General features: G+C 42.8%; 1 long non-coding RNA gene across 2 annotated transcripts in view; it reads right to left on the bottom strand.

Moving 5' to 3' along the window:
- Positions 1–1734: 1734 nt before the first annotated feature.
- Positions 1735–27335, bottom strand: part of LOC123606177 — a 33693-nt gene continuing 8092 nt past the window's right edge. The window contains exons 4-5 of one of the 2 annotated variants that reach the window (XR_006716144.1): positions 16327–16448; positions 1735–3792 (exon numbers count right to left, since the gene is read on the bottom strand). This is a non-coding gene — a long non-coding RNA (uncharacterized LOC123606177). The remainder of the gene's footprint in view (positions 3793–16326; positions 16449–27335) is intronic. The other variant, XR_006716145.1, reaches the window with a different exon arrangement.

Here is a 27335-nt window from a genome sequence, read left to right as displayed (position 1 = left end):
AGACTCCAGAAAGAAAAAATGACATTGCTTCATCATTATTGCTAGTCATCTCAGCTAATCGAGGGAATAAGTTACAATCCGGAATTTTGAAAAATAAATCATTACATCTCGACATACACAAAATGATCAGGTTAACAACTTGCTTACAAATAAATTTGCTTTATATTTTATAATTTGGAGAGGTGCCTGGTGGCTTAATCGGTAGAACATGTGTTGATTTTGGGGTTGTGAGTTTGAGCTCCTTGTTGGGTGTGGAGATTACTTAAAAATTAAAATCTAAAAAAATAAATTTTGTATTTGAACAATAATTTCTCTCTCAAGAGGCAAATGTTTGCTTTTGTTAAATATTAGGTAAGCTATTATTTTTATATTATGTTAATTTTGAGCAAAAACATTTTAGTGTAAATACAGACTGTATACAATTTCAGTATTGTGAAAACTGACCAGACTGGTATCATTCTGCTATTCATTCCACTCTGAAGATCCGTGGTGAGTCTCATCATATAAAAGCCATCTCAGAACCAGAATGTTTTACTGGCCTCCAACCAGGCCTAGAACCTAGTTGATAGCCAGAAGAAATAGGAAATGCCACATTTAATTAGAGCATTTAGTCTTTCCCCTTTGTAATAGCTGTAACGTTTTACTAGGTCTTTTGTAAAGCTTGTCACAAGATAGACCCAAGAATATGTTTAATTGGATAATGTGAAAATATTTACTTCCATATTTATTTACCTCTGTCAACTGGAGGAAAAAAGAAAACAAACAAAAACTCCTGCTGTTAAACACTGAAAAAGTAGCAATATAGAAGAATTGTCATTTAGAAAATTAATGATTTCTTCAAAATTCCATCACTCTTTTGCAGATGGGTCTGATAAGTGAGATAGCATAAGAAAAACACAATTAAAACATCAACTACTACAGTGTGAACATATTCTCTAGGGAGACAGAAAATGCCCTGACATGTACGGAGGATTTATTTGCAACGCATAATGTCATCCCCCAAATCATTCCATAAACATATAGCATGAGCATTCTCCAAAGTGTTCGGACTGTTTTTTATTCATTCTCATTCCCATCTGGAGGAAGTGAAAACATACAATTCAGACAACCACATAACTTTTGAGAGCACCTTATGCCTGGAGAAAGATTATTTGCATTTAAGAGGTAGCATCAAAATTAAAGTTAAAAATGTGAAAGCCAAACTTTAAGATGTATTTATGGAGCACATTGTATCACCTACAATATTTTTAAATATTCAAGAACTCATTCACTGTCAAGAATAGCACCATGACAATTCACATATGAAAAGCGTCACTTCCAATGATTTTCTTCAAACCCAGATTTCGAGGGCTTGTGAAAATGAAGCAGTTTCAGCAAGAGCTGGGATGTCACATATTTTCTCAGCCCAAAATCTGTATTAACACATCCACAGAACCATACTACAATAAACCCGTGGTTACACAGAACCTTGGTAAGAACCATCCTCAACAATTTCCCCAAAGACTGAAGATCTACTTCTTAAGTACCAACACCTTTTTAAGAGCTTGACTCTGTGGCCCAGAAATCCTTCTAAAATATGACTGACTTCTTAAGCATTAAGTCTTATTATAAACACAATGATGCCCTCAAGATCTTAAGGCATGCAAGAAGATTTGTCTGTAATTAAAGCCCCAGTTTGCTTTTAGTCTTTCTCTTTCTGCCTTTTTTTTTTTAATATAGTTTTCAGTTCTTATGGGTTTTTTGTCTCAGGAGTTTTGTTTTGTTTGGGGGGGGGGGTTCTTTTTTGGTCTCCTTCTCTACATTTGTACTGCTCCCTGTTACTTTTAATTATTTACATATACCACCCCATCCCTTCTCCCTTTCTAAATTATTGCTCCCTATCTGCTGTGCCCTTGGAACCCAAAAAACCCACTCGTTAGAACTGTGTGTACAATGAAATTAATCAATTAAGTTCTTAATGAGGACCTACCCTCTGTTAAAATTTGTATTTAAAATTTGTTACATTTTTTTGGCTTCTTGCAAACTTCCCAGATTCCAGGTGGGTCACACATACAGGGGAAGTTATTAGATGGTCAAACTCTGGCTTCTGAGGGGTTAATATATGATGATAAGTGAAATTCATGGTGATGGCTCCAAAGTGCCTGAGTCTTCATACATAAAATATCTTGAATGTGATTTAGGTTTAAAGTATTTCATAAAATTATAATTCTTTGAAACTTGGTGGTTCACATCTGGAATGTATGGCAATATTCTGACGGATTTCAGATAAACCAGAAGCTGCCATTCCCAGATCACACACAAGAAGGACCTGTCATACATTCCTGTTACAGCTTGAGTTCACCCTGGAATGAGGAGAGATAGACACCAAAATCCCTAACAAACCCACCCTGCAAGACTAGGCTCTGCACTGAGAATGACCTGGCTCCTGCTCACATCTCCAACTGGCCTTGCCCCAAGTTCATTCCCCTCACGCTCTGGGGTTCTGCCAACACAGGCTGCTCAGGCCTGCTTTCAGTTCCTCGAACACTTGAGGCTCACTTCCTCCAAAGGGCCTTTGCCCAAGAGTTCCCACTGCCTGGAATGTTCTCCCTCCCCAGGCCCTGCAACCACGGCCCAGTTTCCTCCTACTCAGCTTAATCACACTTCCTTAGGAGGGCCTGGCCGCTCTAACAGGTCATCTCTGCTTACTACACACTCTAGTAGTTACAGGGACTTCTCCTAGGAGCCCTTATCAGAGTTGTAAGTTTTCATTTCGTTGTGTGTGGAATAGATTACCTAGAAAATAGAAGGTGCTCAATAAATATTTGTTCACTCCATGGAAGAAAGGGAACAAGGGCACTGTAGCCAGACTGGCCTCCTCATTGAGGTTAACATCAAGGCTTGCCAGGAGAGCAATTTCCAACAGCTTACCTTCACTTAATTGCTGCCAAGGCCCATGGGTCCCTCCACTCCTTTCAAGAAAAGAATAAAACTAAGTACCCAATGAACATTTAGCAGCACAGCAAGAAGCTCCACTGCTACATTCTGGACAGCATTGTATTCTTCCAAGGAAAGAAATAAGAAAATCTCCCCAAATTTTGGAAACCTGGCCACACTGTCATCCATGCTGTCTGTAACATGTCTCTTGTTAATTTTCTTTTTTCTGGCTTTCATCTGAAGTAGCTCTCAGGTTTTGGCCATTTTGCGTCTTCTGGTTGCCATGGAAATAGCAAATGCTGATCTCTTGGGGATTAAGAGGAGAGAAATGGGTTTCTCTTGGGGTTCTAGGGTTTTCCTCCTTTGATAGTATCTGTGAATTGAGAGAAGGTCGATTTGGAGGCAGTGGTTCTGGGTCACCAACAAATATTTTGTGCCTAGAATGTGCCAGGCAATTGTTGCAGGAATGCCTCCACCTCCAAACTGCTGCACTAAAGATAAACATGCCTTGTCCCAGTTGTAGGCTCTTGGTTTATCCTCAAGTCAAGTTCAAACTGTTGAGCATCAACTATCCACTCTAAGTGAGAACCTTTACCTCTTCCCTCCAGGCACCTTCATGAAGCTTCGAATATTTTATACGGCTCTTTCTGACCCCCCCGGAAAGTTGGGTTACAAAGAACCATACTATATACATTGTCAATTTTATTTTGTCTTTCTCTGTTTCACAAGTAAGACAAGATTTCTGAACTTCCAGAGCAAGAAGTAAACATTTGATGTGACTTTTTGTTGTTGTTGTTGTTCCATAGTCTTCATAGTTGATAGTTGCTCATACCCACCGAAAACTTGACCAGTAATAACTGACAAACTTCTAAAAATCTGGGAAAGGAAGAAAATTGTTTGATTCCTCAATAGACAATGCCCACAATTTTACTTCCTTTCAGAATGGCTTCATTTCTTTCAGAAACCGAGAACTATGTGCATGTATATGGCTACATAAGTTTTGGTTTTTAACACAATGTATGGTATCCTTTATTATAATTTTCTTTCTTTAAAATTTTTTTTTTATGTTTATCATTTATTTTTGAGAGAGAGAGACACGGAGTGTGAGCGGGGGAGGAGCGGATAGAGAGGGAGACACAATCTGAAGCAGGCTCCAGGCTCTGAGCTGTCAGCACAAAGCCAGATGCAGGGCTCAAACTCACAAATCGAATCGCGAGATCATGACCTGAGCCAAAGCCGGATGCCCAACCTACTGAGCTACCCAGGCACCCCTGTAATTTTCCATATCTCAAGTCACCAGAAAGTTTCCAAGTTCCCTGAAGGACGGACATGGAATATTCTAACAACTCCTGGTTTGTTCCTGTGTGTAAGTCAGGCCTGCTGCTTTTCCTCTGCCATTTAAGACACCATGTTCTGTAGAGCATCCATCTGATGGTTGGCTCGCCTCTGCACTCCCCACCCTCCCCAGCCTTCTTTGTAAGGCTTCTACCTTACAAATGTGTTTGAGCAAGGCCACATCTCCACACTAAAGATATTCCTCTCAATTTACAATTCAACCATTAGAGATTTGGTTCTTTGGACCTTAATGAGCCCCCTTTGAAAAATTTCACTATCCCCTGAAAGGCTAAGACTTGAAGCCATTACCGTTTTATAATCCCAAGGAATTCGTTAAACTGACTGCCACCCCCTCCCCCCAGCCCCCATGGAAAATTAAATTCAGACAGGCACTATAGGGTGGTCCTAATAGAGGGTGTCTGGGGTGTGGGTGGGGAGCATTGAATGAACATCACTAATTTCAAAATGTTACCTTGGGTTTCCCATTCTTCAATTCATGTCTGTCCTTGAAGTTTCCCTTTCCTTTCTTTTCCCCATCTTGTACCCCAGGTTGTTCTACCTCTGTTCCTCTTACCTAGGTTTATCTCTGTGTGTGCATTATATCTGTGTGTGCAAATGTCTCTGTGTCCCCCAGGTCTTTGTCTTGACACCGACTTGTCTTGCAGTGTAACCAAAAAAAAAAAATTAATTCAGATTACTTCTTGGATGATTTAGGTATTTTCAGCTTCATTAACAGCTAATCACCACACAATGAATTACTCAACCAGGGTTTGAAATATGCCTCCAAGGTGGCTAGACTAACTGGAATGATCGTGTAAGGGGACTTCAGGAGGGTATCATATACACACAGCTATTATGTCTTTGTGGGAACATGTGTTTGCGTATGAATTGTCTGTGCATGTTTTTGGCAGGTCCCCTTTCTTATTCTCCATTCCCTGCCCCCTCCCCCACCCCAGCCTCTGCCAGGTCTGCCTACAGATCCCTCAGTCATGAAGCCTCCCAGAGAGCAGTGAGAGCTCATTAGGTCTAGCAGCCTCCTGAGAGGAGTGTCCCAATGTGCCCGCAGGTGAGCCAGACAGGCCAACTGCACCCTAACAGGGTTCAGAGGCTGGCTGGGAAGTGAAAGATGTGTAGCCAGAAGGCTTGGAAAAGTGCCACTGGGGACACAGCCAGGTATCTTGCCGCCCTCAGAAAATGTTCCTCTTGCCTTACCCTAAGGAACAAATTACCATCCAACATAGAAGTGTGACCTTGGAGCCGAAGTTTTACGTGGACTTTTTCTCCAACCACTGAAAATATTCTGTTTGGGGATGAGGGTTTGGTCGGTGTGGGAGAAGATGAGACCCACCCCTACATACACACATACAACAGATCGCTGACTCCAACAATGGCTTTGACCAAAGCCAGCTCAGCCTAAGTGGTGGCAGACTGAGGTAGGCATCCACATGCAGGTTCTGTTTTTACAGATCTGGCACCAAACACCAAGTCCTCTGGCCACACAAAGTGCTCTGTGGGCAGGACTAGCTGTTTGCCCTCGCCAGAAACCACTTTCATGGCTGGTTGGATTTGTGAGGGATTTTTCTGCTAACATTTGTCAATGACCATTGTCAGGTGTTGCTAGGGTTGCAGGAGAAAGGTTTCACTTGATTGGCTGAGCAACTGTATTCTGTAACCAATCCAAATGCTGTGCCTGGGGGAGGGGAACTCAACATGATAGAACAATATCAAGCATAGGCAGACACATTCCGGGTACTAATAAGGCGTCTGGAAAAATGGAATTATAGTGTGCAGGAATCCCTTGCCCTTCTATAGTTCCAGCCATGGCTTGGTTGCTGTTCAAACTGTTCCAGCCTAAGTTAAAGTCATTCCCACTGATTGGAGGATATCAAGATTTCAAAACCAGGGAGTAGCAATTGTGAGGAGGAAGTAAAACTCCTTGCTCATTGTGTTTTACAGCCTTCCTTAGTAAAACTGCTGAATTGTAATTTAAAATATTCCACCCTTTCAAATAAATTAAGTGCAGCCCTTAAAAACAGGAAATGAGAGAGGCGCACACGTATTGTCAACTAAACATTCACAGACCTCGTACCACAGAGCAAAGTTGAAAGTCACAGAACAGTCCTGTGAATTCACTTTAGAAGAATGACAACAAGGGTCACCACCAAGGGAGACGTTCTGCCTCTGGCAGTGCACTCTAGGGCTGAAACCTGAATGCTAATTAGAAAACAAATGAAAGACAAACATCAACTTGAAGGGAAATTTGGATCTCGGAAGATCACAGATATTGTGAGATTCAGATAAACCTTATGGTACTAAGGAAAAGTTAGAGGATACTTGACGGTAGCAATGGCTGCTCCCTCCCTTCAGAAAATATAACTGCTAGTCAGCCAGATGTTCCTGCCGAACTCTGGTAAATATATCCAAAGAATTATCTTGCCTAAAAAGTAAGTGAAGCTTCTGTACAGTACTGATTTCCAATTCAGTTATCAGTATAATCACCAAACTTTGGCATTTTTATTGTCAGTTTTTATTCAGTCACAAGAAAATTTCTTTAGTCTTCTTCCTTACCATGTCTCTCCCTTTGTTCTCAGACCAGGTCCTTAGAAGATGGAGCTGCCATCCAAGAATACAGAGAGGAAGAGAGGAAGGGCGCAAAAGAGGGGGGGGGGTGGTGGTGGGAAGGAGGAAGGAAGGAATAGGAGAGAGGAATAGGGAGAAAAGGAGGGAGGAAATAAAGAAGGAAGAAAGAAAGGAAGAGTCAGAGGAAAGAATCAGTGTATGCTTCCCATGGGTCCCATCCAGAATTATCCATTTCTCTTATCCAACCCAGGCTCTTCTGCTTGTAAAGGACCCTGCAGCCCAGCCAATCCAACTGAGCCAAGTGAGTTTCAGGCTGAAACAGGGTTTCAAGGTTCTGCATTTTACTTTATATACATTTTGAAGTAGCTCAAAGTGAAAAAAAGAAAAAAAAAGATTCCAAGACTGGGTTTTGGATACTTTCACCTCCCACTCCCATTGGTATAAAGAAAAATATGCAGGAGCAGAAAATGGTCTTGGGGAGGGTTGGCAACAGGACAGCTTCACAATCCTCCCCACCACTTTCGGGTACCCACTTAAGTCCACCCACATGGCTGGCCAGGGGGACCGACCTAGCTGACTTCACCCAAGATCCCTGAGTGCCTCAATGGAGACAGTAAAATAGCAGGAATCGCTATTCCAAAGGAGAAGAAACTTGGAGAGTATTTTTGGTTCCCTTTTTGGTTGCATGTGTTGCTAAATGCAGATATTTGTGCTGTTGGCAACATCTTAGGAAATGATTTAACCTACTTGCATAGCCAGGCATAATTTATCATGTGGCCCTGTGACTCTAACCCCATTCATTTCTCCCTTCTGATTACTTCAATCATGTTTGTGTATGAATTACTCAGGACATATCTTTGTTTCAGAGACCCTGAAATCGTACTTGATTTTTCTAACTCAGAACCTAGACTTCCCTCATCCTGACCTTATCTGCTCTCTTCAGGAATAGATCCAGGAGGCCAGGAAATCTTACCACCCACATCTAATCTTCATACTCAAGCAACTGGACAAGGACTGGTGGGTTAGGAAACTCATTGTTAGCCTAGATCCTCTCCAGGCCTGGCAGGCACACCCACATAGTCATTGGGGAATATTCTCCAGGGTTAAAACCACCTAGAGCTTTGCTAATTGGTGCTCTCTCTCCATAGTTCATATTTCCAGATAATTTCCAGTGAGAATCATACAATCAGTAACCAAAGGAATTGGTTATAAAAACCTAGAGGATCAATGAAACCCAAAAATCCAACTGCTCATTTCAACCTGTAGTCAAACAGCAAAAATCATCCACTCAAGTCTCACCCCCTTTTCTTTCCTGAATCAGTCTCTAATAAAGAAGGAAATCATTTCAGTGATTTAAAAAAAAAAAAAAATAGAGGACAGAAGACACAGAAGGCCCAGGGTAACCCACAACTAAATGAGCAGTTTCAGAACATTAATGATCCCAGGAAAAGATGGAATCAGAGAGGGAAAGACACGTAAGGGAGTTGGCATGAAAGTTTGAAAGACCACATTCAGCCCACACCCTCAAGAAAGTGTCTAAGAGAAAGTAGGCCAGAACAACAATGAAGATAGGGTGAAAAAGATGTGAGTTTAGTTTTCAAAATGTCATGTCCGTATTGAGTGTCCCTTAGGTCCCAAAAGGAAACAAAGGGAGAAATCAAACAGCTTTAGTGACAACACAGCATTTGGCAAAGAGTCTGGGGTGCAATCTTGGGAAGATGTGGAGCCCAGTAACAGGTTGAAAGAATCACAACAGGTTGAATGTCTCTTCAGCTGGTCTCTATTTTTCCAAGTTCTGCTTTTCTCATTGCCGACCATTCCCCTCTTCAATCTGCTCTTAATTTTGTCCCATGCTGTCACTGACACCTGGGTCTCTCTGTAGATTTCTTTCCTTTAGTTCAATTCCTTAAAGCCTTTGTGGGGAAGACTTCATCCATTCATGCCATACATTCAAACTGTTTATAATATGATTTCTCAATAACATATGATTAATTAATTAAAAAAAAAACATTTGTGATGCTCATAAGCCAAAGGACTGACTTGATACCATAACATGCCTTTGACCAGGTGGTGACTCTTTCCACCAATAAAACAGAAGACTCAGTCTATGGAGCATGCGACTCTTGATCCCAGGGTTGTGAGTTTGAGGCACATGTTGGGTGGAGAGATTACTTAAAAATAAAAATAAAAAATCTTCGCAACGAAACAAACCGAAAACAGAAGTCTTGTTATTGTAGTGCAAAGTAGCAAGGGAGGTCTAGAATTTGTTTCATCCTCTGGGATACTGAGAGTGAGTGTTTACAAGTCACCAGGTTTTCCTCAGTTGTTCCCAAAAATGCATGTAAATAGATGTTTTTTCAGGAAGACACATCTATTGCAATTAAGCCAGTGAAGGTTTGAGTGTTTTTGAGGCTACAATAGATTTTTGGGTACACCATTTATTGAGATCAATGTGCTTTGTTTAGGTCACAATAACCATAAAAGAAAACACTGATAAATCAGACTTCATCAAAATAAAAAAACTTCCCATCACTAGAGACCATTAAGCAAATGAATAGGCAAGGGGCGCCTGGGTGGCTCAGTTGGTTGGGCACCAGACTTCAGGTCATGGTCTAGCGGTTTGTGGGTTTGAGCCCCGCATTGGGCTCTGTGCTGACAGCTCGGAGCCTGGAGCCTGCTTCAGATTCTGTGTCTCCCTCTCTCTCTGCCCCTCCCCCACTCACATTCTGCTACCCTGTCTCAAAAATGAATAAACATTAAAAAAAAAATTTTTTTTTAAGAAAATGAATAGGCAAGGGACTCCTGGGTGGCTCAGTCTGTTAAGTGTCTGTCTCTTTGACTCCAGCTCAGGTCTTGATCTTGCAGTTTGTGATATGTCCTGTCAGGCTCCGTGCTGAGAGACTGGGATTCTCTCTCTCTGCCCTTCCCCCGCTAGCAATCTCGTTTTCTCTAACAAATAAATAAACAAACAAACATTTAAAAAATAAAATGAGGAGCACCCGGGTGGCTCCCTCAGGTAAGTGTCTGACTCTTGGCTTCCGCTCAGGTCATGATCTCATAGTTTGTGCATTGGAGCCTCCTGTGGGGCTCTGCACTGACAGCCCTGAGCCTGCTTGGATTTTCTCCCTGTGTCTCTGACCCTCCCCAGCTTGCTGGCTCTAAATAAATAAATAAATAAATAAATAAATAAATAAATAAATAAATATTTAAAAAAATTTAAAGGAAAATTAATAGGCAAGTCATGGACTGAAAGAAATATTTGTGAAACATAAACTCCACAGAGGACATCAGTCCAGAATGTATAAAGGACTCCCACTGAACAATAAAGACAAAGAAAATTTAGAACGAACAGAAGTTTTGAACAGATACTTCACAAAAGAAGATGTATGAATGACAAATAAGCACATGACAACGTGTTCAATGCCCTTATTCATTGGGAAACGGCAAATTAAAACCACAATGAGGCATTACTACACCCTCACCAAAATGGTTTAAAAGTAAATAGGCTGACAACATTAAATGTCAGCAAAGATGGGAAGCAACTGGAACTCTCCTACATTGTTGGTGGGAATACAAAATGGTGCACCCACTTTAGAAAGAGGAATGGCAGTTTCTTTGAAACAAAACACACATTCATGCTGTGATTCAGCAGTCAACACAAATGGGTCTTTTCCCACAAATGGGAAATGAAAACATAAGTCTTTAAAAAGACTTTTATAAAAACGTTCCCAACAGCTTTAGGCACAATAGCCAAAAACTGAGTATGACCCAGGTATCTATGAGCAGGGAATAGCTACACACACTGTGGTATAGTCATATAATGGAATACTACTCAGCGACACAATGGAACAGATGAATTAGTGTTACACGATAACATGACTGAATTTCAAAAACAGTATGCTGAGTGAAAGAAGTCTTACATTAAAAAGTTCATCCTATTTGATCCCACTTACATGAAATTCTAGAATAGGCAAAACTAATCTGCAGTGACAAAACTCAAAACAGCGGTTGCCTCCGGGAAGGGAAGTAAGGGTGAGGATTGACGGGAAGTGGCACGAGGGAACTTTCTGGGATGATGGTAATGTTCTATGTGTTTACAGAAGCTTGGGAATACAGGTATACATTTGTTCAAACTCAGAAAATGTACACTTAAGATTGTACATTTCATTGTATATAAATTTTACAACAGAAAAAAAGAAAGGAAATATTGAAGTTTTTAAGTGGAAATTGATTGATGCTTACAATCTACTTTGAAAGGATTAATAGAGGAGGGATGTACAGATATGTGATAAAATAAGAATGGTTAAATGTTAAGGGTAGAATCTACGACTAGATGGTGGGGCATATGGGTATTCACTGTAAAATTCTTTCAACTTTGTTTGGAAACACTCATAATAATGTGCTGGGGAGAGACATCGATATGCTAGTCTGACCTGTGGATTCTCCTCAGTTGTTTGTCAGATCTGAATGCTCTCTCTCTTAATATTCATATTAAATTATAAATAGGGTAGATAAAGGCTTGGATTTGGAAGAATCTCACATCTGAGCTCTCTCCCTTTTCAAATCTAGTCTTTCGTACCTTTTTATTTTAGCAGACAAAAGAAGCCAGGAAATGGTTATTATGAGAGGAAGGGAGGGGGAGAGACCTGTGACCCTAAAAAAAAAAAAAACACAAAAAACTCCTACTGCAAAATATTGAATATCAAGAGCAGGCACGCACTCCAGACTAGCAGAATCAAGAAATTAATGAAAACACCCAGACTGCATCCTCAGAACCACTGAGGAATGATAATTACAGACAGTATTTCTGGAGCAGATACATAACCTTGATTCCCAGGACACCCCCTAAAGCAGTCTAATAGTATGCTATTTGTGGAAGGTTTTTCCACCTTTAATAACAGAGAAATAATGTTAGAAGGAAAGAAATCCCTTATTTAGCCACTGGGGTACCATTACTGAGCCCCAGCTGAAGGCCCCCTTAAAAGCATCCATATGGTAAAAGAACATGTTTCCCCACGAAATCAAAACTGAGTACATCTGAGACTTCTGAACATCTTTTTCCTTGGATCTTAAAATGGATTTGTGCATATTTGTGAAAAAAAATTTTATGATGTGCTATCTTCCAAAGTGAATGGTTATTTATAATTCATAAAAGACCTGAGCACAGGAAAATTCTTCCCTTTTATTAGCCCTGTAAAGTTAGACCAGCTGATCTTTTAGTGCATATTACAGACATCAAATTCTCCGTCTGGTTGAAGTTTCTCTCTTCGCACTAAATGCAAAGAGGCAGGGCTACTGAAGCTGTTGTTCAAAAGCTGGCGGGGTCCAAATCTCTTTTGATTAAATGTTAAGTAAACAAAAAATCACTCTCAGAGCTAGTCTCTAAAGACACAAAAGGGAAAATACTTGGAATGCTAAACATGCTTTTTAAATCTTGCACAGCCTTTATAAAATACAACAGCATATTTTTTTAATGGATTTTCTTTTCTATTTTCAACATTTAGCCATCATCTTTGGACACAGTTGCCACATCATTTCCTCTCAGCTGCTGCTGGCTGCCTGTGAGTCATAGTACAGGTCCATGAGCAGAAGTGACTTGAGCAGGAGAGCACGGGCACCAGGGATTTGGACCCATTACAGGGAGCCCTGCTGCCAAGGGCTCCCACCCAACTGCACCTGCACATCCCCATCATGATATCATAGAAAGTTATTTCCTTAGAAGAATCCAGCTTTCTTAGCTCACCAGCCAGGACCACGTCCACCTCAATTACTAGCATGCCATGGACCCACATAAGACGGTTTCACAGAATTCTTAGAGATCTATGTTCACTCTGATAATAACACATGGTTTTGCTTTCTTTGAAGTTCCCTGCCCTCTAATATTCCAGATGAGCCTTTTGAGCTCCATGATAGAATTATCTGGAGATAGAAACTCTTTCTGCATTCTGACTTTTAAGTACCTTGACTTTAAATTTAGATTTCTAACTGCCAAATACAAAAAGCCAACTCACTTATAGGACAGGATCCTTGGCCAGAAAAGATCGCCTTGGCTTGAAGGGACAGGGGTAAATGATACAAATGCTTTTTGAGCAAGTTTTTCACCATCTCGTGCTGCCTGACTCAGAAGGTAAGAATGAGGAGATCTCAGCCTTTCGAGGACACGTCAGCTTGCACTATGTAGAACCAGCGGTGGGAATGGAAAAGGCAATATTTATTCTGAGGGCCCTGACAACATCATCATTAAGTCATTTGTCCACTGCTAAGTGGTTTGCATTTTACAAGATCCAGAATGAGAGAGGCCCATGAGCTATAATTCTAAGCCTCCTTTCCCCCTTCTACCCTCACTCTCATTCAGCATTAAGCACTGTTCAAAAAAAGCTAGAAAGATGACAAAACTAAATATGCAATCATACTAGTTTTAACTTAACACTTCCAGAATTTATTTGCCTATCACATAAATGAAATCTTTCTCCAGCCTTTCCTTGCCATCACCCACCCCCGCAAAACATCATTACATAACCCTATGTTAATTAATTATCTCCCGTGTCCTGTGCCTCTCACCTGCCCTCCATTCATCCACCCATGCTACAAATATTCCTGGAGTACTCACCACCCTCCAGGCCCTATTGTGGACATGAGAGGCAAATAATTTCTAATCCTTGCTTTTAGGGAGCTTACAGTCATATAGAAGATGGTCTCGTCTGTGTCTCCTCTGCCTTCATTGACTTTCATTAACTTTCTGCAGCTACTCCATCAGGACAAGAAAACAGGAGATCTTACTTTGATCAGACAATGCCCCTAGGTTCACGAAATTTGCCTACCCCGTTTTCTTTGCTTGCGACCCACCGGGTCTGTGGAAACCTGATACGCAGTCGTCATGAAAAAAAGTAAAGTTTACTGCAGTGGGAGCAAATGTCAGGACATATTTTGGACAGGGCATACAATACTGCCAAATACTCACTCTACACCGAGTACAGTGTATTTGATTTTCTCTCCCCTTTCTAGGCTACTCACCTCTCCTCCAGAACTAGGCCTTTGGGGTTGCAGTTCATTTGGCTAATCACCCCTTTGCGTCCTTCAGTCCCATTATCTCTCTCGTCTCCAGAGATGAGCCATGGGATCCTTTCTCTGTGGAGGCCCTAAAAGTGTGGCTTCCTTATCCAACATCCACTGAGCTGTGTTCTTTGACATAGTGTTATACGTTTTTGGGAATGGGTGTGTAACTGAGTCAGAAAGAAACCTCACTGAAGGAGAGGATACCGAGAAGGTACCCAAGGCTTCCCCTTCTGCTACAATCAGCAAAACCTCTAACACTAGGGTTTGTTTATCACGTTTCACAAACAGACCAGAAAAACTCCCTGGCTAGTACTCCTTGAAGAAGTTTCCAAGCTTTCACCCTCCTGGGTAAGGCTGGAGGTCCCCGCCTGCTGTCTGCATCTCACAGAGGCTGGGTTCCAGGTATGCAAATATGTTACTGGTGAGTCAAGCCCTGGCTCCTCTCAGCCCCAGAGGTTGGAGAACAGAGCCTGAGGCAGCTGGGGCAGCCACTTGAGAAAGATAAGTGTGTTGCTCACGGTTGGGCTGATAAGAGTCTTCCGGGGAGGTGGCTAAAGACAGCGCCCCCTGTTTGCCTAGAGACCAAAAATTCTGGTCTGCTCCTCAGCCCCGCGTGCTGGTACTTGGTGCAGAGGCCTGTCCCAGTCCTCGAGTTTTACCCTTATCCTCAAAACCCCCAACCTTCCAAGTCAGGTTCTCCCTCACCCCTCATTCCTGCTCACCCTGCACCAAAGGTGAACCTTTCTGTCAGGTCCTCTGCCCTGTGTTTATGACTTTCACTTTGGGCAGCACTAGCCCTAGATTTCCATAGCCGCTTCACCCTTGGTTGCTTAGCCCACAGGCTTCAGCAGAATATACTGCCATCCACTTAAGTAATTTTAAATTTTCTGGTAGCTCATTGTTAAAAGTTTAAAATAAACAGGTAAAATTAGCTCTTTTGCCTCCAAAATTTTTAAATTATTTTAAATGGCTTTATTGAAATATAATTCACATACCATATGATTAACCCATTTCAAAATGTACAACTGAGGGGCGCCTGACTGGCTCAGTTGGTGGAGCATGTGACTCTTGATCTCAGGGACGTGAGTTCAAGCCCCACGTTGGGTGTAGAGCTTACTTTTAAAAAATTAAAAATTAAAAAAATAAAATAAAATAAAATAGAATGTACAACTAGACAAAAATTTAAAGATAAAAATAAATAAGTGAAAAAGAAATAAAATATACAACTGAATATATTCACTGAGCTGTGCAACATTGCCAAAATCAATTTTAGAACATTTTCGTCACTTCGTGAAAAAAAAAAAAAAACATACCCATTAGCACTCACTTCCCATTTCCCTCCAAACCACCCCCCCTCCCCCCCAGCCCTAAGCAACCACTCCTGTACCTTTTGTCTATGGATTTGCCTATTGGCCACTTCATACAAGTGCGATCACAAAATGTGTGGGTTTTTTGCATCTGGCTTCTTTCATTTAGCATGTTTTCAAGGTTCATCCCTGTTGAAGCATTCACTGTAATAATATATTTTGTTTAACTGAATCTATCCCAAATATCATTTCAACATGTAGTCAATCTTAAGAGCAATTAATGATGTTTTTGGCATCCTTTTTTTAGTATAAACTCTTTTGAACTTTAGTGTGTATTTTACACTTATAGCCATCTCGTCAGACCAGCCACAATGCACCCTCTCAATAGCCTCCTGTAGCTGGTGGCTACGGTATTGAACAGCACAACCCTAGCTAGATACCTCTCTGTTACTCCTTTTGTATTTTTATTTTATTAAAAAAATTTTTTTAAACATTTATTCATTTTTGAGAGACACAGAGAGACAGAGCATGAATGGGGGAAGGGCAGAGAGAGAGGGAGACACAGAATCCAAAGCAGGCTCCAGGCTCTGAGTTGTCAGCACAGAGCCCGACAGGGGGCTGGAACTCACGAACCTTGACATCATGACCTGAGCCTAAGTCGAACGCTTAACCAAGTGAGCCATCCACGCGCTCCTGCATTTTTATTTTTTAAGTTTATTTATTTATTTGAGAAAGTTTATTTATTTTGAGAGAGAGAAAGAGAGAGAGAGAGACAGCACGAGTGGGGGAGGGGCAGAGAGAAAGGGAGACACAGAATCTGAAGCAGGCTTCAGGCCCCGAGCTGTCAGTCCAGATCCTGATACGAAGCTCAAACCCAGAACCTCGAGATCATGACCTGACCAGAAACCAAGAGTTGGACACTTAACCAACTGAGCCACCCAGGTACCCCTGTTACTTTGGAAAAACAGCAGCTCTCTCTGTTCGCCACTGCACTCCTGCATGCCCTCTCTACCCCATCAGCACCTACACCATGGCTTACAGGTGGCTTTAGGATTTTAAGGCAAACTCTACATTGTACTGTTAAATCCCCCCTTCGCATCCCTTGTAGAGAGCCCTGAGCTCATGCTCCCACCTGGGCAGTAGCCGCTGAAATTAATGCCTCCACACAGGTAACCGGAGCTCACTCTTGCTCGTTCACTTTCCTCACCCAGACGCCATGGTTGGACGATGTATTTTGCTAAGTGAAACTTTCTGCTGAAAAAAAAACAAACAAAACAAAAAAACTTAACAAAATTTAACAAAAGAAACTTTTCTCTTTCTTTTTAAAAACAAGCCTGTCATTTCTTAATTTTCTCCTTGGTACATTTTCCAGCCATTGTTTTGCTAATAATAGCTCTAAGCACACAAATAAAGCTCACTGGTAGTGGTAGATTTGGGAAAATTGCTACAAGCTTCCTGACAGCTTTATCCTGCTCCTGTCAGCCATTTCCCCCAAGAAAATGGACATTTAATCAGTGTGAGGCTGCATCTTATTAGCCTGGCTCATCAGCTTTCACCTCCTTCCAGGCTCCAGAGAGAAGGCAGAAACCTGCAGCGCTGCCCCCCACTGCCCAGGATGCAGGGATTTCAACAGGAAGCGGCACCTTCATGAATTAAGTACATTATTCATTTCAGTGTGGCTACGTCTATATGGTAACCTGTAAGTTATTTCTAAATATTTGTGATTCTGAAGATTGGCACATGGAAATGTTTGAAATTACCTTTTTGAAAGAAAAGCTTACAAAATTGGGGTTATGTAGCCCACAAAATGGAAGATTGAGGGCAGATTTTAATATGTACAAATTTAATTGGGGCCTAAGAATAGCAGTATCGGCATCTTATTTCTCCTTGGAACAGGAGAGAGAAATGAGCTAAGGATGCTGGAGGAGAGATTTAGGGTTGACTTCAGGAAGAACTCCTGTTGAGAACATTGAAGAGCTGGACAATCTCGCAAGAGGAGCTTCAGAGTTTTGGTTAACCTTCATTCTGCCAACATTTACTGGGTACCTTTTGGGGATTTCCTGGTTGTGTCTAATTCTGTCCCAGAGCTAAATCAGGAAGATTTCACCCAAATGCTTTTCTGGACTCTGGCTTTCCTCACAAAGTAATGCTCTCTCCCCCACTGCCCCCATCCCCGTGCCAACCCTCTGCCCCCAAGAACTTCTCATCTTAATCTCAGCCACTTAGGAAGGTTCACAGAGCTCACAGTCCTGGAGCACCTCACCCCCGCTCCCCACACACACCTACACAAATACCAAAAACAACAACAAAAAACCCTTTTAAAATAAAAAAGAATTATTCTGAAAGCAGAAAATCAGACCCACCACATTAGTCAAGACTTAGGCCTCTTGATCAAATAGCCACTCATAAGGCAATGGCATTTTGAGAAAAGCAGGCAGAAATGGTGGCCAGCTCAGAGGTTTGGTGACTCCCTGTAAGTTTGTTTATATTGCCTAGCTCTTTTACTCAACTAAAACTTTCTTTGCTGCAGAAAATGGCCTCACCATTGCCATTCTAGGATTCCCTGTATTCGGCCTCACATAACAACTGATTGACTATCTATCCAGAACAGTTAAAACACCCAGTGCTGCAGGGAACGGCATAAAATTTCATCATGGCAGCGATGCCCTGTTCAATGAATTGCAGAGAACCAGATCTTCTCGTGTGACCTGGGTATGAATCACTGACTCGGTGACCTCCGTTTGGAATCTGTTTTCCCATTGGAATCAATTTATCCTTCATGAGATGTAGGCACCTAACCTTTCTTAGGGACGCATGCCTAATTCCACAGAACTCTGGAATGACTTCAGTTGTTTATATGGCAATCTTGTGTGATCCAAGCATCTCCACTACTGCTGTCATTTTAAGGCCATTTGAAACATCGTAAAAGTCCTGTTTTTTATTATTTTTTAAAATTCTCCTCATGCTCATTTCCACATGGAAGGAATTCTTATGAGGTAATAGGGTGGTGGGGAGACAGCCTGCTTTAGCTCCTGCTAGTTATTCCATGTTATGCCCCAGTGGATCATTTGCATCTGGTCTCTACTTGTTAACATCAATGGGCTATGTTTGCATAACTAGATTGAATTATAAAAGGACTTCCATTTTGAACAGTTAACTCTCACCAAACCAAACCAAACCAACCAAACAAACAAATAAATAAAATAGAAAGTCTAAGCTAGAGATACCAGCCTGGAGAAACCTGTGCTGGGGGAAAAAAAAAAAAAAAGAATCTCCTAAAGTCTGTCACAAAGCTTTTCTGGTTTCAATTTCCCCTCTCCTTTTGAAATAAGATCCAGTACCCCCAGACCTCCACCCAGAATAAAGTTGCTGGGACTTGGCAGGAAGTGGCATAGCAGACCACCCAAGAATTAGGGGCATCTGACGTGGATGGGAAAAGTTAAACGAAAATCTGAAGATGATGTCAAGTAGATGAGAATGAGTCATCGATGCTCTGGCTCCCATTTCTCTCCAGCCAAGATCCTTGTGCTGAAGCATACAGTTAACTCTCCAGCTAGCAAGGGCTGGCCTAAGTCCCTTTCCAGTTCCTACCTTAGCCTCCAGGCAGTGTACAACTAGCCCTTTCGAAAGACCTCCAACACTTTCAAGTTCTTGAGGAACGTTCCTGTTTGCTAAACTCCTCAGGCTGTCTTCTGTCAACACACACCTCTTTTCCTTTTACTCACACACATTTCCTTATCACCGTCTGATGTATTTTGTCCCTTCCAATACACCGTGAGGTTCTAAAAGGCAAACAAGTCTGGTTCCACCTCAGTGCGCCCGGCACCTCCATGCCAATACCTGGGACAGAGCAGTTACTCAATCCGCATCCCTGGGCTTTAATTACTTACTTGTTTTATTATCACCCCGGATCAAAGTTCTCTCTTTTAGATTGCAAGATTCAAGAGGGCAGGACCTCAATTAGTGAAAAGTACAAGTGACTTCCTGCCAGGGTCAGTGTCACTGGTACGTGAATGAAGCAACTACATCGGGGGGGGGGGGGTGATTTGAGGGGTTCTAGAAACACCCTTCCACCCCCTCACCTCCTGAAATTTTAATAAATGACACCTTTTCACTTAAGGTTCTGAGTCTTATTAAGATACGAATTCCCCTGGCAGACTAACCTGATAAGTTATCTGTGGTTTACAGTAGATAAAAGAAAGACTTTGAGCCTAGGGAAAGGAGAGCTTACTCGGAAAGGTAGGGGAAATGTGGCACAGGAAGCTGGGGTGTCAAATGGCCCCATTCACACCAAAATCTCTTCAATAATGTGTGATGGTGGTGTTGACATGAAGAATTATTCTCCTTCCAAAGGCCAGCCCCTCTGACTCCTTATGTAGTGATTAGAATATAAATAAGGATGGGGGACAAAAAGAGCACTTATTATGCCCCAGACAGTGCTCAAAACACTTAACCAATAGTAACCCATTGTACCCTCCACCTCTCTGAGCTTGGCCCTATTACCATCCCAGTTTTGCACGTGAGGAAACCGAGGCATAGACAGAAGGTGACAGACCCAGGGAAAGAGTAAGAATTATAGACATTTTTAAATGATTAAGCTCCTTTCTTCATTCTCTTCCCCATTCACTTTCCCCTAACCCGTGTCAAAAGACTTACCTTCAATGATTCTAAGGAATCTTCAGTGTGGGGAATAAACAGGCACCTAAGAAAGCAGAAACAGTGTTCCAGGCACATATGAACACTTCTACGGAGAAGCATTTTCAAGAAACGGCAACCAATGTGCTGTCACTGATGACCTTACAGAATATGTACATGGTGATCCAGCTTTAAAAGTAGCCAGGGATTGGGGCGCCTGGTGGCTCGGTCAGTTAAGAGTCCAACTCTTGGTCTCAGCTCAGGTCATGACCTCACGGTTCATGAGATGGAGCCCTTGTTAGGCTCTGTGCTGACAGTGCCGAGCCTGCTTGGGATTCTCTCTCTCCCTCTCTCTGCCCCTCCCCTGCTTGTACTTGCTCTCTCTCTCTCTCTCTCTCTCAAAATAAATTAGTAAACTTAAAAAAAAAAAGTAGCCAGGGATAAAAAAAAAAGGAAGAAAGAAAGAAAGAAAGAAAGAAAGAAAGAAAGAAAGAAAATAACAAAAGTAGCCAGGGGTTCCTCTAAATTGCAATATGCCCATTTCGGGTGCTTCCCCCAACACTGTCAATGAAACAGAGATGATAACCATGGCAGTCTTTATATTGCTTGACCCACACAGATGGAGCCTACCTTCCTGAGAGAGGGGATGCCACGTCTGCGTACATATATACTGTTTAAAAGATGTGTGTGTGTAGGGGCGCCTGGGTGGCTCAGTCAGTTGAGCGGCGGACTTCGGCTCAGGTCATGATCTCGCGGTCCGTCCGTGAGTTCGAGCCCCAGGTCGGGCTCTGTGCTGACAGCTCAGAGCCTGGAGCCTGTTTCGGATTCTGTGTCTCCCTCCCTCAGACCCTCCCCCGTTCATGGTCTGTCTCTCTCTGTCGAAAATAAATAAACGTTTAAAAAAAAAAAAAAAAAAAGATGTGTGTAGGGGCGCCTGGGTGGCACAGTCGGTTAAGTGTCTGACTTCAGCTCAGGTCACGATCTCGCGGTCCGTGAGTTCAAGCCCCGCATCGGGCTCTGGGCTAATGGCTCAGAGCCTGGAGCCTGCTTCCGATTCTGTGTCTCCCTCTTTCTCTGCCCCTCCCCCGTTCATGCTCTGTCTCTCTGTCTCAAAAATAAATAAACGTTAAAAAAAAAAAAAAGATGTGTGTGAACTTAAAACACACAAGACTGGCAACGACTTTGCCTTGAGGAGGACGAGTTGAGAAAGTCCACCTTATGCATTGGACTAGAGAAGGCAGACTCCTTATTCATCTTCAGATGAGAAAGGTAAAATAAGCATTGGTTTCCTGGAATTGGACATGATTGCCCAATAATTGGAAAGAGAGTGTATGAAAGAAAAAAGCAGATAAATAGCAGAGTGAGAGGTGGGATGGCATATATTTTCTTAGTGTTTGTAGGGTTTCATCAAATAGAAGGGATGGGATTGGGAATTGGATCGGTTCGAGGACATCCTCACAGTGCTGCTCGTGGGCAACATGACTGGGAGATGACATGGGCGCCCAAGACCCTACCTCCCTCAGACAAGAAGCTCCAGAAACAACCTTGCCCACAAGGAAAGCCAGTGCTTCAGCCAGCTGCGGCCAAGCTGAGTGGTCCCATTTTTAGGAGTAGAGGCCACTGAGTTTGCCTGCATGATGGCACTGTGCAGAGGTTCTTCTGGGTCCTTCCTGAGAATAGATCCTTACCCACCAGCCTCAGAAATCAGCAGCAAACATCTGGGCCAAATGCCTGGGCTTCCACTCTAAGCTCTCCAATCTTCCTTGTGAACCTGAGGCGTTCTTATGTGTCCTGTGACTTTAAAACTTTTTAATGATCTTCACACAGCTCATATTAAAGAAGTAGCTCTTTGAAGTACACCTCTTAAACCTTCAGAAATTGTCTTTATAATCTAAGGACTTTGGATTGATAAATTTCTAGAATGACCTATGCAGAGAATTTCCCAGATTTATTCTTTCCTCCCGTTATCATCACTGAAGGCCACTTTTTATGTTCTTGTATATACGTAGTGGAGGTTTAACTTGGTGAGATTTGTGGGGCCTGAAACTACTAATAAAGCATTGATAATTAACTGTGAATTTACTCTTTCACTTGTAGAAGAGAACAAGTATATTTTTCCACTTTGAAAGGAATTTCACATTCCTAATGACCTTGTGACCGTGGCTGGCACATAAACGCTATGCTACAAAAAGTACTGACACCTCCTTCAGCTGGGCATCCCCTGCTTTCTGTCATCCGTGCTTAAAATTAGGAAGACACAGTAAGGCTTCTACCCAGCCTAACTGATGGGGCAAAGGAAATCTGTTCATACCTACTCTGGAGAACTTTTGAACATCCCATGAGGTCTTATGATTAGGTCTGCGTTGGAATGTCTGCTTCTGTCTTCAGGATCTCTAATTACTGATTTATTTCTTTTTGGAAGTACTATGTTCAGGTACTAAGTCTTTATCAACTTATTCCTGGGGAAGGCTTTGTGTCATTGATGTAGCTGACTGACACTGCAGCTCTTGGTGTCTCTAACCTGGGCACTCTGCTCATGACAACATTCTCCTGGGGAGGTCAGAGTTCTCTCTGAGATCACTGTGGCAAGGGCAGGAGCACTTTGAAAGCCCTACTTCATGGTGACAACTTCTTCACTGGAAGAATTATGAAGATCATTGACTAGACTTTGTCTCTCACCCAAGGTATTGCTATTTGAATATTTCATGTTCAGTATCATCTTGAGTATACAGACACCCAAGGCCTTAAGGAAACCTTGACCTATGCTACTGGTGAGACGGGCGGGGGGGGGGGGGGGGTGGGGGCAGTGGTGCACAGCCAGGTCATTTACCCAGCTCACCAAGACCCCTCAGGGCATGGCTGTCATTCTGTAGCAAATCTGTGCCCGGAAGTGTATCACCTTTTTGTGGATCCAAAATTAAATCCTTCAAACATTTGGCTCTCAGGGTATCTGCAGGAGAAGGACCAGAGCCAGGAGTAAGGAGTCTTAAAATTTGCAAGCCTCTTTGCCCTTTCTGAGGCTCTTGGATAGCCCAGATACCTGTTGATGCGGTAATACTTTGCCGATTCCTACAGCCAGACCGGATAGGACATTGTTATACCAGCAGCCGTCAGTCAACAAATCTCTCTTGTGGATGAGGTGCATCGAAGACCTTGACAATACTAGGAATGACTTTTCAGCGTCTCCACAGCAAAAGGAGGCATCCATCACCCACGTTGCTGGCCTTTTGGTAAGAAACAGGGCATATGGAGAAGCAGTGCTGGCCAAACTGAGAACTGTAGACTGATGAGTGCCCGCTGATCCCTGGCAGAGTTCTGCTTTACCTCGAGGGGAGAGCCAAGCTCTGGCTCTTGGAAGAACTGCTCTCTGCACTTGCAAGCAGAGGCAGGGCACACAGGAGAGGCCCCAGGAGGCTGGGAATGTGCTCGGGCAAACGTGAAACTCAAGCTTTGAAAGCTAAGCCCCAAATCCAAATATGCTGTTACGCAAAGTGTTCGCAGATTGGCTGGCGTTTGATTATCATATGAGGTTACTTGTTGGCATGTGCCGAATAATTCCCTGGCATGCCCGTGGCTCGTCAGTGGCATTCCTTCCTGAGTCACCACTGGACCAACAGCCTGGCTCAGGGAGCAGGGAACAGAGCTGTCCAAGAGGCTATCTTTTCAATGAAACTTAAAGCCCATGGTCCTGATTTGCTGACGTGACCTTGCCTGCTTCTCCGTCTTCAAGGATGAGCTGGTAGTCTCTTCCCATGAGTGTTTGACAGACTTGAGGAAACATTTTGGGGGTTGTGCATAACTGTTGAAGTGAGGAATATTTGTCTGTCATCAGCTGGATGAGAAAAGTTAAAATCCTGGCCAGGACTTTGGAGGCCTAGGCAGATGGCATCTCTCACGGGAGCAACATTAGGCCAATTACAGCGCTCAGCATTTTCCCAACACTGTAGGTTCAGAGCTCTCTGCGATCCGTTTGTTTCTTTAGCTGAGTTTCTTAAACACACACCACCCCTTGTGGAGCTCTCTGGGCCTCCACCCAAAAGCTAAAGGATACAAAGAGGAAGAAGAAAAGAGAGCAGCCACCTCTACCCAAAGAGAGAAACAAAGCCAAGCATTTCAGCGTTTCATTATTCTCCAAAAGCCTGTCAATACTTACAATGGGGGAAAACGGAGAACAGCCAAAATGTGCAGCAATGCAAAGTTGGCCACATACAATATGGAAAAAGAAGCAGTCATTAAAATCGTGCTGTAGAGTGTAGAAGAAACTTTAATGACATGGAAACATACAAACAATATATTGTTAAATGGAGCTAATTATAAGACAGCATGGACAAATGTGATTCCATTTTGTAAATATGTATGTATATTTCTATGCTATAAACATATAGAAAAAAGACTGAAAGGTTGTAAATTAAAATGTCAGTAGCAATATTTCTATGTTGGGGGAGGGTTATAAGTGATTTTTCTTCTTTTCCCCTCCAAATTGTCTACAATAAACATGTCTTAGGGGTGCTTGGGTGGCTTAGTTGGTTGAGATTCTGATTCTTTGTTTTGGATCAGATCATGATCCGAGGGTCTCGGGATGGAGCCTTGTGTCGGGCTCTACCCTAGGCATGAAGCCTGCTTAAGATTGTCTCTCTTCCTCTCTCTCTCTGCCCTTCCCCTGCTCACTCTCTCCCTCTCTAAAATAAATTTTAAAAAACACATTTTAGTTTTGTTCACGTCTTTAGTATTATTATTTTGATTATCAAATAAAACATGCTCATAGTATACGTTTCAAACAATACAGAACTGTGTAAAATATAAAGTAAAATTTCTCTTAATCCTGCCCAAGAGATAATCCTTGCACACACACATCTATATTTTTTAAATTATTCTTGAATATTTATTCAACAGAATTATTTCTAGTTCTTCAATTTGCCTTTTTTTCACTTAAAATATCTGGGACATCTTCCTAGGTATGTGTTTCTTTCTTCCTTCCTTCCTTCCTTCCTTCCTTCCTTCCTTCCTTCCTTCCTCCTTCTCTTTCTCTCTCTGTCTCTCTCTGTCTCTCTGCCTCTCTGAATCCCATCACCTGGGGCCCTGGCAGGCCAGAGGGGATGGGAGCTACAGTCACAAGCCCACCAGAGTGAGGTTCTCTGCCCTCCTGCTGCAGTCAGTCAGGGGGATGACTGGGCACTGGCTATCAGAGCTGAAAGGGATGTTAAAGGGAACTTAGTTAATGCCCCCACTGAGTGATGAGAGATGAAGGTCCAGAGACCAGAATCTAAGTCTTTTTTTTTTTTTTTAATGTTTATTTATTTCTGAGGGAGAGACAGAGACAGAACACAAACAGAGGAGGGGCAGAGAGAAAGGGGGAGACACAGAATCCAAAGCAGGCTCCAGGCTCCAAGCTGTCAGTACAGAGGCCGACACAGGGCTTGAACCCACAAACCGTGAGATCATGACCTGAGCCAAAGTCGGACACTTAACCAACTGAGCCACCCAGGCGATCCCAGAATCTAAGTCTTTTAATGAATTCAATGTCGATAATTGTTTTTACTTCATCACACTGCCAAAGAGAGAATAGATATTATTAAGTACTTTTCAAAAAGCCCTCATTTTGCTAACCTTTGGCTGCAGCCTTAGTCCCTTGAGGGACCTGGGGAGGTTATCTCTCTCAATTTACAGATGGTAACACTGGTGAACACTTGCTGGGTGCTGGGTGCCTGGTTCTAAGTGAAGCTATCTGCCTGCATGATCTCATACAGTTCTCACACTGAGATGGGTCCTACCATTACACCTACCAGCTTCTCTGAGGTGGGTCCTACCATTACACCCATTTTATAGATGAAAAATGAAGATCCAGCAAGATGGAGTCACTTGCCAAGGGTGCCACAGCTAAGACATGATGGAGCCAAGGCTTGAACCTATGTCTCTCCCCAGACCCCCTACTTTCAAACATTACATTGTTTCTCTCAGGCTTAGCACATAAAGTCCTCACATAAGACAAATTTGAATGACTCTTTCCCTTTCCCCTTTGCTGTTTTCCAGTCCTTCTCAAAGTAACACAGGAATGACGTTAGCTAACGCAAGGTTTGGTGTCAGGCAGGGTTCAGGGGCCCCACTTGGTGCTCAGGATTCTGTGCCAAGCGCCAGGGTAAAAACAAAACAAAACAAAACACCCTGTCCAACCACAGCTATTCTCGCAGTTGGCAAAGGAGTGGCCTGGCACTCTTCCTCTAGGGATTCTGCATGTCCCCTGGAAGGCAGTAGACTGCTCGCTCCCCAGGTATTTTTGTTTCTTATGTAATTGTGCACTCGTTTCAACTCAGCCTACACGTTCGCACTTGCAGGTAAAGCCGATCTTTCTTTCAGTCAGACACACAATACACACTGAGTCATGTGTAGAAGGCCTGTACAATGTTTTTATTGTGAACAGAGCCCCAAGGGCCTCGTCTTACAATCCTCACGTGTGCGTCACCCCCACAGAGAGGGGGCTGCCCGTGGCCATCTGCACAGAGCCCCAAGAGGCCTTTGCATGAGCAGTGAGCTGTCACCTTGCCCACCCAACGCTGGCCTTCCAGGAGCTGGTGGCTCCAGACTTTCCCAGGCACTTATACCACAGCTTTCTTTACAGTTTGTTCACCTTCTTCTCTTTCCTTGCACTTTTATTGTCCCCTTTCTTCTGTCCCCATGGTTCTGTTAAAACTCTCTGCCTCGTGTATTTTCTGATTTGCTTCGTCTTCTTGTGTCCTGGAAAGCTGCATTAGCTCGCTGTTGTTCTGTAAAGCACAGAGGCCGTCCCCTTTCCCTTTCTTCCATACTCCCCAGAGCCTCTTCTGTGCTCCCACCCCAACCCCACGTGTCAGTTCACCTCTATTCTCTGCCACCAACCTCTCTCTGTTGTTGTTATATCCATTCTCGACAGTCTGGAGGTGCCATCCTGAACAGGGAGACTCCGTGTGTTGAAAAGATTCAGTGCGTGGGCCCAGGGGCCCGGCTGCTTGGGTAAACTCCAGGAAACCATATAGCATCTCTAAATCTCCTGTTCTCCGAAAGTCAAATGGGATAATGAAAGTCCCTACTTCTTAAAATTGTTACAAGCCCCACGTTAAGTTGCGTAACTCCAGGGTTTGGTTTCCAGACCAATATGCGTTACTGGTTGAGTGATCTTGGCCAAGACACCGAGCTTCTCTCTGCCTCACTGTCCTTGCTTCTAACATGAGAGTGCTAATGATAGGACCTGCTCTGTTGGTATATTGGGAAGATTAGTTAATAAACATAAAAATGCCTGGGATAGTGCCTGGAACACAGGAGCCTTCCCCAAAGTTGTCCAATGTGACACTTATTCATGAATGTAAGATGCCTAGAATGGCTGTCTAGAATAGCTGGAGACCCTCAAGAGGTGGTAGTTACTCATTTGCTGGAATTTTTTATTCCTTTTGCTCTCTGTTCTTTGGCTGCCCATCTCCTGGGAAGCCCGATCATGACCATTCTGATCAGACTCTGCTTTCATAAGGGCTTTTC

The sequence above is a fragment of the Leopardus geoffroyi genome, chromosome A1 (assembly GCF_018350155.1).
Source record: "Leopardus geoffroyi isolate Oge1 chromosome A1, O.geoffroyi_Oge1_pat1.0, whole genome shotgun sequence".
Classification (NCBI taxonomy): domain Eukaryota; kingdom Metazoa; phylum Chordata; class Mammalia; order Carnivora; family Felidae; genus Leopardus; species Leopardus geoffroyi.
The sequence above is the reverse complement of the archived record's forward strand: the minus strand, read 5'-3'. Positions and strand labels throughout refer to the sequence as shown.